This window comes from Bombus impatiens, unplaced genomic scaffold (genome assembly GCF_000188095.3).
Source record: "Bombus impatiens unplaced genomic scaffold, BIMP_2.2 scf_3474, whole genome shotgun sequence".
Taxonomy (NCBI): domain Eukaryota; kingdom Metazoa; phylum Arthropoda; class Insecta; order Hymenoptera; family Apidae; genus Bombus; species Bombus impatiens.
Genome location: NT_179893.1, coordinates 90,668 through 104,537, shown reverse-complemented (window position 1 = coordinate 104,537; position 13,870 = coordinate 90,668). Strand labels below are relative to the sequence as shown.

At 42.7% G+C, this 13,870-nt stretch overlaps 1 protein-coding gene across 24 annotated transcripts in view; it reads left to right on the top strand.

Annotated features, from left to right (window-relative positions):
• The window catches only part of LOC100740564 (MAP7 domain-containing protein 1), a 199,446-nt gene that overhangs the window by 117,571 nt on the left and 68,005 nt on the right, over nucleotides 1-13,870 (top strand). For 6 of the 24 annotated variants that reach the window (XM_012393512.3, XM_012393511.3, XM_024372144.2 and 3 more), the window contains exon 1: nucleotides 10,479-10,631. The exons of 15 other annotated variants lie outside the window; for them this stretch is intronic. The gene's annotated coding sequence lies outside the window, so the exon portion shown is untranslated. Of the gene's footprint in view, nucleotides 1-10,477; nucleotides 10,632-13,870 lie in introns of those variants that run through there. 3 more of the 24 variants (XM_012393520.3, XM_012393514.3, XM_033324495.1) reach the window with 2 other exon arrangements.

Genomic DNA, 13,870 nt, shown 5'->3' with positions numbered 1-13,870 from the left:
GTTGGTTGTTTTCTGAATCTAGACAATCGCGACTTCATAGAGGACGAGACTCGTGTATTCGGCGACGAATCCAAAGAGAAGCCCACTGGCTGAGAAAACTTAGGACTCGCATCGATTCATCTTTACGGATCGCGTGTTTGGCAAAGTTTGCCACCTCCGGAACAAAGGCGCCACTCCCGGAATAAGAAAAGTAATCACCGCTGTAACCAGTCCGTGAAACTTTTCCTCCAATGCAGGAATCGATGACCGACCGAATTTTTCTCCTATCTAAAAACCACGTCCGTATTATGAACGTTCTGTGTTACAAGTACATTGTCATAGTAATCTTTGTTCCGGCGAGTTTCAAACTTTTGAGCTTGTCATTTTTCTCCGTGTCGAGTCCTCGCTTACACAGACTGAAAAATAGCAGGATTTGTATTTTCCTAAATCGTTGGGCAAACGCGATCTACCAATTTAGTTATTTTATGTATATCAATTATTCATGGATGTCAAACATATAACAGACAAAATAGTTGCTAAAAATAAATGAAAGAAACGAGGAAAATCCTATTTAGAATTCAGAAATTGACTCGTTATTCTTATAATACTGTAATAAAGATTGTCTTGAAGATAATCATTGACGATAATCTTTCGTATTAATTTAGCGTTCAATTTGTATTGGAAATTTTCAACGATTGTTCCTACTATATTCGGCAGAATAAGTAGATTCGGACAGTGTCTGAGCCGGCACTACTGTTATTGGCTTTAATCGTGATATTATACTGTGATATAGCCAGTTTAATTGAAATATAATGAAATCTTCTTTGTTTAGTTTTTATGTAGATATTATCTACAAATTTTTACGATTGTTTTGAGATTATGTCTATATATATTACTATCAATATTCTATGAATATCAAATATATAATACTATAATGATTAAAGTATATTGTACGAGAATTTTTTAACAAGAATCCACTATATTCACCTGATTCGGTTCTCTGCAATTACTTTCCTAAGTCTCCAAATTCCAATCAAAGAATTCGTAATAGGGACACTACAACTATAGAAATCTATTCACTTATTAGTTAATCATTTTCAGCTTTATATTTACATTGAACAAACACGCGTCGAATAAAATGAATTATCGGTTACTAATGAATGAATTTACTTAAATGAAAATATTGAGAATCTTATTACTTTTCAAACAAGCTATGTACACTTTCGTTAATGCGAACCAATAGTACACTTGTTTGGATATCGCGAACAAAACTTCGGTCAGAATATTTAACATTCAGCGGAGAATAAAAAAAAAAGAAAGAAAAACGGGTAAGCCAATTCTTTTGAAGACGGGCCAAATTCTAGAGCGTGTCGGCGGCTTGTTCGCGACCGTGTTTTAATACTATCGGAAAACACGGCTAAGGGATGTCGGATGGTAATAAAATTTTTCCCTCGGTCGGTGCAGTTCGTGTCCCTTTTTTCGATTCACCGCATATAGTCGCGGGATTTTGTTGGTACGGTTCCAAGTGGGCTGCGAAAAAAGTCGTCGGGCGACCGGTAGATTTAGCTCGGTTCCAACGTCGGCTTCTTCCTCACGACTTCATCGTCTCTGTATCCCGAGCAAGATGTATCTACACTACAACCATAATTTCTCGGTTATTAAAGCGTAGAAACCGGAACTAATTCTCTTGGAATTGCTGGAACGTCCATCGAGCGCGTTTCACCGGCAGAAGCATCGTCGTTCCTTCCGCAAGACAGATTCTCTCTTATGTCTCTAAAAACGAAGAAAGATTAGCTCGTTGGATGCTTTGCATAAGTACTCCACATCACATTCGATCGCGCGTTAACGAGTTCCCGTGCAACTGAACTTCTCCATTTGGAACACGAAGGAGATAGATCACCGATGCTCATTAACGAGCGTTTATTAGTCGGTAAAAAATGTCGAAAGCGGAGCACAGGAAGAAACGTGACACGAGTTCCTCTGTAATTTCTTTCTCCGCTCGCTACGTGTAGAAAGCGGTTCCCGTGTGTATAATTCTCGGAGCATCGTGAGTTACCGAGAGCGGAAAAAATTCCGTACGGATTTTAATTAATCAACGGAAACGAGGAAGAAAGGAGGAAGGATAATAGAAAGAAGGGAAAAAATAGAAGGAAGGAAAGGTAAGACTTTCGACGATGCAATTATCGTCTCGACGCAGGGGGCCGGGTATATCGAAGCGTGACATCGGAGTGCATCGAAGCGCTCCTTGGCTCGGGCAAATCCCATGAAGAAACGAGGAGAAAGAAGCTTCCCTCTGTGCTCGATAACTCTCGATAACTGGTCGTGGCCCGGTCCGTAGAATCGGCCACTGTAGCGAGGAACAAAGGAGCTGCGACGTCGACATTATCTCGATCAAATAAAAATGCCCGAGTCTTTCGATACACTTGACATAAATCTCGCGAACGATAAAGCGGTACTGCGGTAACGAGCAATACGTCCGATCGTTAATGCCAGCGCCGTGTTTGAAACTAGAAATATCCCGGTCGTGGGGAACTCCGGCCATTTCGCGGAACCATTTTCCGCCGAGCTTTCCGACCGCCTTTGTGGTCGTTCGCTTTCGAACCTCTTCGCTACCTTTTTGCGTTCGATTAAAACGAACCGAGAGAAAGAACCATGTTCTGGATCGCGGTCTATCGTGGTATATGTATTGACGAGGGTAAAATGATTTTTAAATGGAACAGGATTTCCGAGGTCTGCTGGGTATACAATGGGCAAAAAGTGTGCTGTGTAACTCGCTCCGAATGCCGGGAACGTTTTATGCCTTAAATAACGAGCCACGTCGAATCCTTCGATTTTTCATCTAAACCGCTTTAAATCTAAATTTCGAGAAACTCCTGGTCAGAAGGCGAGTGATCCACGAGGGTGAGCTCGGAATAAATTACAGCGCAAGTCGTCCAGTAATTTTGACCCGGAACAGGTCGTGTTCCCCCGTGTGCACGAATGAGAAGTTCCTTTCACGTTCGGGTCTCGGCGATCGATAATCGATGATCTATTCCGACTGTGACGTACACGATTGCACTACCGGGATAGATTGAACCAGCAATATCACGGAATATGGTGGAATCGATCGAGAGGGAAGATCGGACTAGACTGACGCAGGGACCTTCGACTTCGAGACGGATCTGATAGCGAATTGAACTCCGCTTTTACCTGAAATTCGTTTATCGAGTTCGTAGGGTGCAGCCGCGTGCTTTCTATGCCGACCAGAGATACATACGGCTACACCGCCAATTTCATCAGTGCGCTTCATGGATTTGTGAAACGCTTCGCTATCGCGTGGATACCCACTACGTTCGAAAATCTTTTTTGCGCCAGACAGACGAAATTCCACGGGTGAAATAAAGGGGAAACTTGAAAAGCTTGCTCTTTGTTTAATATTCGTTTCGCGCGTGTCGTCTAATCCTATTTAACACTCGCGAACAAAGCAGCTGCTGCGTCCGTCGTTTATGGAATCCACTGTAGAATAATACGAATATCTGTACAGTGTAATAGCAGCACTTTAGCTGCAAAAATTTCTAAGCACTCGCGAGAAATTTAACGATGTACACGATGGCTCTGCTGCCAGCCTTCCAAATAATTTTTATGCTGAGATGTTAAATCTTAAGCGTTTGTATAAACTTTTTCTGGTAGGAGGAAAATTGTCATAGATCATCGATTTCGATGAATTTCATTAGAGACAAATTGTCTGCGACTAAGCGAGTAAACAATAGTAATTACAACGTTTAGTCTTTTCGCACATGTGTTTTTCCTCTTGTCTCTCGAAAGAATCCTACCATCGAAAGCAACAATCCAACAAATTTTTCTAATGTATCAGAAACATGGATGGATCGTTTCAACGTGTCTGCAAATCTCCTTACGATTCTCTTTGGAGAAAAAGCGATCTTTCATGCCGGACGAAACGCTAAGTCACTAACGACGTTTTCTCTTCCCGTATCTTAGGATCGTGGCGGTGAAATCTCAGTAGAGGGAATTGTGTATCGCAGCAGGGCAACGAATCCTCCGTTATTTACGTAGGTAGCGGAGACGAGTCACGGCAGAGTCACGTACCAGGAGGTTTCAATTTTCTCTAGGACTTTTTCCTACCGGCAACGTCAGATGAGAAAAACGCGACTCATCTTCGAAATATCATGCTGGCCGATGTCCAAGAGCCACGTCCATTTTCAGAGTGCATTTCTTCGGTGTAATCAGAACGCCGTAGTCGATCAATCGAACTGAACCGGGCCAATAGGCCCGTTGAGATAATGGGAGACCAAGTCGTGCGTATGAAACTACGTTAAGATACAGAATGCTTGATATTTTGAACATATCTATAGTTTTTGTTCTGCATTGCCTGTTAGAGTTGATAATCGTCTACGTACAACAAACTCTACGTTTTGAACTACGTTAACACTTTGCCATTGAGATACACTGAGATAAATAGGTGTTTAAGTAAGCTTCGACTATTCACTGTTATAATACGATGTCAGGTTCAAAATAATAAAACAGTATACATTATTCATATTTGGTGATCCTTGTTAAAGAATTGAAGCTTTATTTAGCGTTGAAATTAAGCTTCGTTATTAGCACAATCTGTCTTTGTTCAACTGGAACCATAATCTGTTGCACGAGTGTACTTGACATTATAATGCAATGGATTAAAATTAGGTTGGAGTTTGGTTTAATCGTCAAGTCTAATAGCATCTAGGGTCTGTTATACAGAATATTGCACGTAATTGTTCCATATCTCTTAATTGTTTCGCCCCTTTCTTCTTAGTACAACTAATTAGGAGAAGAATTTAGTCGATTTTCCTCCTGCACGATGCAGTACTCAGGAGAGTTTAATTTACAGCACCCTTTGGTGCCTGCTGTTTTATCTTCCTAAATCTTATGATACAAAGAAACGAACAACCATTTTGAATGTTGGAATGTCTGTTTGTTGTCTGCTTGCATAATACTCGCAAACATGTTCTGTAAAACGTGTACATCCCTTGGAAAGACAGTATTGTAGATATACAAAATTATTTTTGTAGCTTTCGAGAACTGCTGGTAACTTTGTTAGATACAACATTCGCGAGAATATCGTAAAGTAGTCGTAAAATGTTTACTAATAACTTGCGAGTTTATGCTGATCGTGAACACACATATTTGATGGTGAGGGAAGATCGTCTTTTTACAACAATAACACGTAGAGTAGGTTAACGAGCAATGATTCTCAGTAATCACTTGCATTTGTTATTTTCACTCGGCTCTAAATTTGCTCACGCTTGGTCCTTCGAGTTAGAAAAATAGATTTAATCGATAGTATTGTGCGATATCCATTGACCAGTGCCACGATCCAAAAGTCGTTACCAACGAGTGTTATGTACCGATAAGAATGTCAGCGTGTCGCGTCACATTTGTCGTCTCAAAGAAGAAAGATCTCTCCGATGTGGTTTATGAAAGGAGATCGATCTCGATGCGCCTAAATACGAGGCTCGCAGATTCACTTAACTCTTGTCAGAGTCACACGTCGACGAACGAGTTCCTGAGGGATAGACTGCCATTGAGAAGGAACACGTTCGGTCCGATTCGTCTCGTAGGCAAAAGGTACCATTGAAGCCGAACATTGGCGCAACAGTCGTATCTTTAGGAAAGGTAAAAAGCAGTCGACAGATTGTTACACGTAACCGGTGACAACTATAGCCGCCCTGGTTCCAATGAAATTAATGGGAACGAATTCAGTAGAATAAGGATCACAAAAGAGTCTATACTGGGAGCAAAGAATAGGCGTCAAGAGTCTATAGAACATCGGACGAACTTATCGATCTCGGTTTCCTTTTTCGTCGCTGAAACGACAACGATTTATTTACAATTTATCCTGTCACTTTATTCCCAAGTGGGAATAACGCGAGAGTGTGAAATCGGCGCGGTGGAATTCGAGCATAAATCGAAGCCAAGTCTATAGGTAGAGAAAGTATCGATACGAAGATAACGCGGTCGTTTTAGCGCGTGAACCTTAATTAGGGGGATTAGAGTAGCAGAGCAGGCAGTTCGAAGGAAATGGGAAATCGATGGCCCGGAAAGTGTGCGTTCAGTGTACGGGATATGGAGTGCTGGAAGTTACGCTTGGATCGTTTGCTACTATTGTATAGAGAGAGAGAGACAGAGAGTTTAAATAGCGGCGTTAAATCAGATTATTCCCGAAGCAAGGGTGAAACACGAGGAGTTTGATCGTTGAGGATCTTGGAGAATCCAGATCCTCAATCTGTGAATCGCGACCTCTAAGAAGATCGTAATATCCTTTCTAGAAAGGCCACTGCGCTCACGTTAAGAATGTCGGGAATACTAAATTATATTCATTAAGATAATTCTATACTAAGCTAGAATGGTGTTTCGAAATATCCATTATTAAATTCTCTTTACCTTGTTCAGAAAGGTTTTTGTTTTATGTAGAACGCTGTAAAAGGAAATCGCACAACTCATCGTCAGAAAAGTTCGATTCGGTAGCGTAAAGAAATCGCGATCTGAGAGAAACGTTTGGAGAGAGCAATCTGTAAACGAACACGGTGGGAACGTGTTGGGAAGGAAAACACCGTTCAATGACGCCGCCTCTCGATTTTTCATCGAGCATCCCGTTCTTTCCCACTTTCGATTAGTACACAACGAAGGCATCCGATTGAGACTTCGTCGCGTCCCTTTACCTCAATGACGCCTGTGCTAGAGACCCGAAATTAATCCTCGATAATTAACCTGGTACAACTGCGAGGTTCGAGCACGAGCTGCTTTGCTCTCAAGCGCCTACCACTCGATGAGATTTCCGGGGAATTGAAAAGTTCTTCAAGAGTACTGTTCTAGTCGACGAAAAAAAAAAAAAGAACCGAGACGAAGTTTGGAAGAATATCACGACTATCGACGCTCTTTATGCTAGTGCTTGGAGAAGCAAACAGAAGCTCTGTAACCATTCGTGAAATCTTCCGATCAGATTTCTGCAATTTATGATGGCAAATACCTTTACTGAGAATATATGTGGGATCTGTGTATTTACATAATAAACGGAACGCGAAAAGAAGCGTAATGAGGGTAGTTAATATAATTTTTTCAAAACTAAGAAGACTAAAGTATCTCTTAAATTTAAAGATTATTACATTTGATACTTTATGCAACAACGAAGATATACAATGAAAATTAAAAAATGCATGCAATTCATACAGTTCGTAATATGCATCAGATGCCATTATTAATAACAATAGGTTTTCTATGGTTTTTAAACAAAAGTAATTAAAAACAATTGTAATTATATTTACAATTACAATGATATACGCCAACTCTACCGATTTGTTGTACGTCGTTATGATTCGTACAAGAGTCTCACATTAAACTTATTCTATTTTTCAATGATTCACATAAAATCCTCTAGCTTTTCCATTATACTTTTAATTAGACTTTTATTCAAGACTTACTTTTATTTGAGATTTCACACGGGTACACATTTACGCATATCCTCGCCAAATCTCTGTATGCATCTTTCGACAAATGAAATGTTTGTTTCGCTATCTATCGACATGCTAAGTTAAATATTTTCTCGTGTGCTCGTGGATACATTTAGAAAATAAAGTTCAAAGTGCATCATTGAAGGTTCTTATCACGTGCCGACGGAAAGCATATTTTCTAGGTAAAACGCGGCACGTTTGCGAACAAATATTTAATCGAAAGGGAACGGAATTACTTAGATATAATCTCTTGCGAATGTTCGTTTGATTAAAATCACGCGAAGTAACACGTGCCATGGAATTTTTTGAATTCTATCCAAGGAAAGAAATTGGTGAATGGTTTCGCTGGATATTTCTCGAGTAGAGTACATGGCGTCGTCTCACATTGGACTCCTATTACTCTGGTTTCTCGAAATGGACGACGTCGGGAGCCTATCCAGCTAGATACGTCTGGAATTTCGGCAGACCCGTACGCGGATTCCAGTCATGTCACTCACGAGAGCAATGTGGATGAGTGGAAGAGACGTGCCGAGGGATCGACGAACGTTTGTCCCCGTTCAGACGCGATTTCGCAACCGGTTGGATGCAAAACCACTAAGAATTCGTTCTCGTTCTGCATTCGCTACGAGTTATCTTTATAACATGCACATGCCGGTCCTCGTTAAAGGTGACACATTTGAATTTTTACCGTCAAGGAAAGAAAAATTCCAAAGGTGTCTCTCGTCCAAGAGAAAATTTGATTTTTGTTCGTCGAAGTTTTCGAATATGAATTTTATTCGTCCGTCGATTGATTCCAGTTTGCTGTTTGTATAAAACGCAGGCTTACGAAAATATTCGAACACACGAGGACACCTTCTATGAACACTATCGGTGATACATGAAACGTCTTGAAATTTCGTTAGCGCTGTTACGACGTACGATTGCCATGAGTATTTCGATAGATTTTGAAACGAATTCGTACGAATATATATAGAAATATAAAGAAACTACAAGATATTTAGTATACACGTATAAAAGTATTTAAATAATCAATTATCCGTTATACAAATAAGCCTCAAATTTCAGTAGGACCATACTTAACATTTGTTGTATGCTTGAGTTAGAATAGTTGAGAATATTTTGATTCTTCATAGATCATGTTGCTCTTGTATCTTATACATGTGATTCTGTTACAAATTGTTGCATCGTTATCTTGTATGAATATGAAATCGTAGTCGATTAATCGTTTCCTTAATAATGTAAATCAATCGTCGTGTTTTATATATGGAACCAGAAAGTACCTTGATATCTATGAACGAGAGTACATAACGTTTTATATAAGAATACAGTTTATCAATATCGAAGTATCAGGAAGTACGTAGACCGGTTAGATACGAGGGGAAAAGTTACGATATTTGGAATGGTTCGGCCGAGACCCGATGGAAAAAGCAGGCTTGTTATCGAAACGCGGCGGCGGCGAGCGAGCGAAGTGAAAATTTGCCTCTGTCGAAATGCATCATATCCGACCGCGTTGTTATTGGAATAGCCCACTCCTGTTTCATCATTCCCACGAGCAATCCTTTTTACCTGCGCAACGAGAGAATCTCGCGCGTGTAACTACAGCACGAACATAAAAAGTGATAAAAACCCAAGAGGACTACGAAAAGAAGGAAGAAAAGATAAAAAAAAAAGAAATCTGTTGCTTGTGTTAAACCGAAAGAGCAAATCGTCTTCTATACTCGTCTCTTTGTTGTGCTATCCTTGACGCTTATAGCGACCAGAGAATAAGCGAGATTCACAAGAAAAGGAAAAAGATAATACCTCCATCCGGCATCGAATCCGCCTCGCATCTGCCCGTAATCTGTCAAGGGAGTCGAGAGGATTCTACGTCGTCTTCAAGGTTATCGATCCTCGAGAACTTCGCTGGAAGAGGATGGCCGTACGAAGAGAGTATCGCTGCGTAAAGACTGTTTCTCTCCTTTTCGGGATAAGGTTCGCGCGACCCTTCCAAATTCCTCTCTTTCTCCACCAGTTTCAAGGTCACCCTGTACTTCACCCTCTTGGAGAGTTGCTCTTAAGAAGCAGGTGTTGAAGTTAGGGGATGTCTGTCAGAGGATGAAGAAGGTTCGTCGAAGAGCGGAGATCGATCGACGATCCTTCGACAAAGTAATTTCGGTTTAGTGCGACGAACTGAAACAAAACGGAGCTGCCCTACGAGTGTCCCTTTAATAGTCAAGGTCAGCTGTGCTAGAACTACCGCGATACAACAACATTCGGCTGTGGAGTCATGTAACCGCGACGCGATATGTTTGGAGGGGAAATGTGCGATCTTATCGGGCGAATAGATGTGAAATTGTAATAAATCAGTGCTATGGCGGTGATAACGTTCGAGAAAAGAGACGAAGAGAAGACTGTTAAGGAAAGGAGGACGAGAGAGGTAGACAGGTAACGTAGACGAAGATGAGCGAAAAAATTAGCCGGCATGACTCCGGAGGTGGTGGCAGGCACAGGTTGCACAACACGCAGTCGATGGGCGGAAGAGAGACGAAAGAAAGATCGAGCGAAGAAGAGAGAAGGAGTAGCCGGAGGTGGAGGGTTGACCATTTCGGGAGTGTCGGAGGTGGCGGCGCACGGCTGATCGATGCAACAGCAGCGCCGCTACGTGCAAAAGGGTAGGAGGCGTAGCGTAGTCGAAGAGAAAGGGCAGAGGGTAGCGTTCGTCGACGGTAGAGAGCCTCCCTTCTACCGTATGTCGGCCTCCTCCGTATCCCTCCGGTTCCCTCCCTCGGACCGTTGCACGCGTACTAACCGATCAGCGCGCGTTGGGCTTCGCTGTTGGACTCCGTGCATCCCCCTCCAAGTCTTCCACCACCGCGAATTTTCAGATAGGGGTTGCTTCGACGCGACGCGACACGACGCGACGCGCGCCCTCTCTCTTCCTCCATTCTCCAACTATCCCTTTCTCGTTTCTACATCCTCTACCTCTGTCCTCTCTCTTTGTCGCTCTCGTACTCCCTCCCTCGCGGGCTCAGTTCTCGCCTGAAGACCGTGCGGTGTACAGGTGATCCGGCTTGTGCGTATTCAACCCTCTCTACGCTTGAGTTTGTCCGCCTGCTGATCGAGATGACGTGCTGCCGCGTTGCCACGAGGAGGACGCACGCTCTGTCCTGCCGTGTCGTCGACGAGGTGCGCTTCCTTCTCCTTTTTCTATTCCTCCGCAGATCCTTCTCGAGGGCACGCGTTCCTTCGTCCGCGTTGTTCCGGTTGTGTGTCGTGTGGTCGGCCTTCGAGTGAACATCGAGCAAATAGCCAAATCCTGACAGGTTGCCAGTTTTTTTGCACGCGAATTTTCTTCCTAGTGTTCATTCCTGCTTGTTTCGCTCGTTCTTCGATGCACGGCATTGTTTCTATTGTATCAGGAATTACAATACGAAGATCGTGCAGGCGTAAGATCCTGTGCGCGAAGTGACTCGATATTTTTCCTCTGTGAGCCTGCTGTCTGGACGTCAGGTCTCCTTTGATGTTTCGATCGCAGGGACGGGACGATGAATCCGTTCGAGATTGTGCAGGACGTAATAATTCCTCTGAGATGAGTTTTCGATCACGTGGGTGGATGGTCGGCGGCGATACGGGCCTGTGTCTCGATGATTGCGCTAGCCTTTGAGAGTCCGGAAAGTATCTCGTTACTAACGTGACGGTCTAGTTATTGCAGCCTTTTCTTTTAATCTCGTTCCTTCAAGGAAGGTCCTTTCATCGTTTAAGGTAATTAGAAGTTCATTCGATAAAAGCACTCGCTCAAAGTACCTCTTTGGATATTCAGACTACGAAACATGTAGTAAATTTGCATTAAAAACGAATCACACGATTTTTGGATCACGTGGTCACAATATGATGCTCGCGATATTCCAACTTTCCCGTCGCGTTTATCGTGCCGTGACGAATCATCCGCACACCTAGTGATTATCGAGATACTTGGTCCAGTATCATCTTTGTCGTTCTTCTCAATTAATAGGTTAAAGGCGTTTATTTCCAGAGGCGCGCAATTAACGTGATTAATACTCTGGCGAATTATACATTCGCGTATCCCGGGACAGAATGATTTATCCTTGGCGTACGTAAGCACCGGTATTAAGCAGCTAGGTGATTCTCACGGTGCTCTCTAAATAATAGGGAGCGCTAAATTGGTTCTTGGTCTTGCGGGATCTAGCTACGGTGGAATTCACGACTTCACCAGCGTTTCGCTTTTTTTTGCAACTTGTGCAACTTATCCCACCCACGTGTCTTTAAATTGGCTTAACCGCGAAGCTTGTTCCCGTTTGGAATCTCGTGCATCCTTTTCAAATTTAATATCTTTAAACTAGTCGCTCGACGGAACGTTAGATTTTTTTTATTCAATGTAGCGGAACGATCCGTGGGCGAGAAAAAACAATGAAGCTTACAAGATAACCGATGAAACGTCTGGAAAACTGGAATACCGGTTACACGCGTCACGCGTCAAAAGAACGGAACCATTGTGCTCCATTTCTAAGGCCTGACGGAAGCTCGATGATTCGTTCGCCAGCTGGCAAGGCCGGCTCGCCGTCGACGAGTCTGTTTTTAGCCGAACACGTGAATTAGCTATCCTCGACCGAGCAAACGATCGGCCGGTTGCTTTTCAACTTCTTTCTACGTTTAACTCGTATCGATCCATTCCCCGTCTAATCCTCTCAGCACTTTGTGCCGTATATTCCTGTCGACGTTTCAATTTATCCTGGGCGCTTCTGCCGCCTGACCACGTGTCGAAATTGTCCTCTTCAACCGATGAACTTCCGCAGAAACGTCAAAGACAATTTTCTCATTAATCTGACACAGCCTGAGAACATTCGACGTTTGCGGTTGGATTCTCTTCCTTCGACTATATCTTCGTGTAGCAGTCGTCGCGGTTGGCAACGGTGACGGCGCCATCGATGTCACAGACACGCTATAATCCACGAAAATTAGGAGAGTGTCCGGTAGATCGTGAAGGTCACTGGTCCAAGCACTCTCGTGGACGAACGTGCCAGATTCAAACGATTTTACGATAAATCTTTCGTTATACGCCCTCGTTAACGCGTTCGTATTGAAACGCCACAATCCGATGGTTTGACGCACGAGCGAGCATACCAATCACATTTAACGGAATACGCGATCGCGAAATTTTTCCAATCGAACGCGACGTGTTATTCCAGCATTCGCATGCTGCAATCGCGTTCTCTGCTCGGATCATAATTAATCCAGCTGGATTCGACGCGTGGACGAAAAGCACACAATCGCGGGGGGTTGCGTGGAACCTCGCGCGCTTTTATCGAGTGGTTTTCCGCGCAAAAGAGTTTTCGAAATACCCTTGAGCGACCGTCATTGAACCGACCTTTCTATACAGGCTTCGACTATAGAGAGCTTGCTATAGAGTACAGAAGACGAAAGGTATACAAAGCAGTCGAAAACAACGATCAGAGACGCGTACATTGTCCGATAGAAGGTGGGGTTAAATCGACGATTGTCTCGAGAATTTCCGGGCAAATGGTACCGCGACAGAAACAACGGCCATCATCGTGGCTGTATTCGGCACGCGGACGTTTATCGGGCAACGGATAACGCTCCGATTGTCGTAACGCGTCCCAGCTGCGCGTCTACGATTTTATCGTACCTCCCATATTCCCATCGGTAAATAATTCTTCGTAATTCTTTCGAATCGATCGCGTTCTTGCTCGGGAAAAATCATTTTCCCCGCTGTTGTTCTTCGTCGATATTGCTCCGGAACTATCGTGTTTTTCTTTTTTATCGTCGTACGATTTTTTTCAGCCGAATAATTAGCGCAGTTAGCGAAGCGTGAAGAACTCGCACGATGACAGTAAACTATGTCAGTAATAAGATTCTATTAAAATTAGAATGAAATATTAATTTTACGAGGCTCGTTAGTGAGTTATTAGTGTTCTTCTAGAGAAACGCTGTATAGCTTTTCTCGGAAGTAGGAAACTGTGTCATTACCAAGTTTTATTAGCTGTCCTGGGATATTTGAATTTTTACATGTCAGTCTCGACCTTAGTTTAGCAAATAAAGAAAATCGTAACGTATTAAGAAAGTGTTCGACGTACAACTGAAACAAGAAATTACGTATGGCAGATTCTTCGAGTTTTTTAAAAATTAGAAATATTTTTGACGTCAGAAAAAACGTTGCAGGATTCGTTGCAGAATGGAATATTTAATATTGCACGAGGATCGTTATCGGATTATCAAAACTCTTCCAGGCTTATAATATATGATTTTATCAGAAAATAGAATTTAAACAGCAAGAGCGCTTTTTCTAGCAAAACCAATACCGTTTTTCCATCATCAAACGCTTTCCCCTTTTCATAATATTTGTATTGGACGTTCGAGCGTTCTTTCGAATACCGGCGCTTCAATCA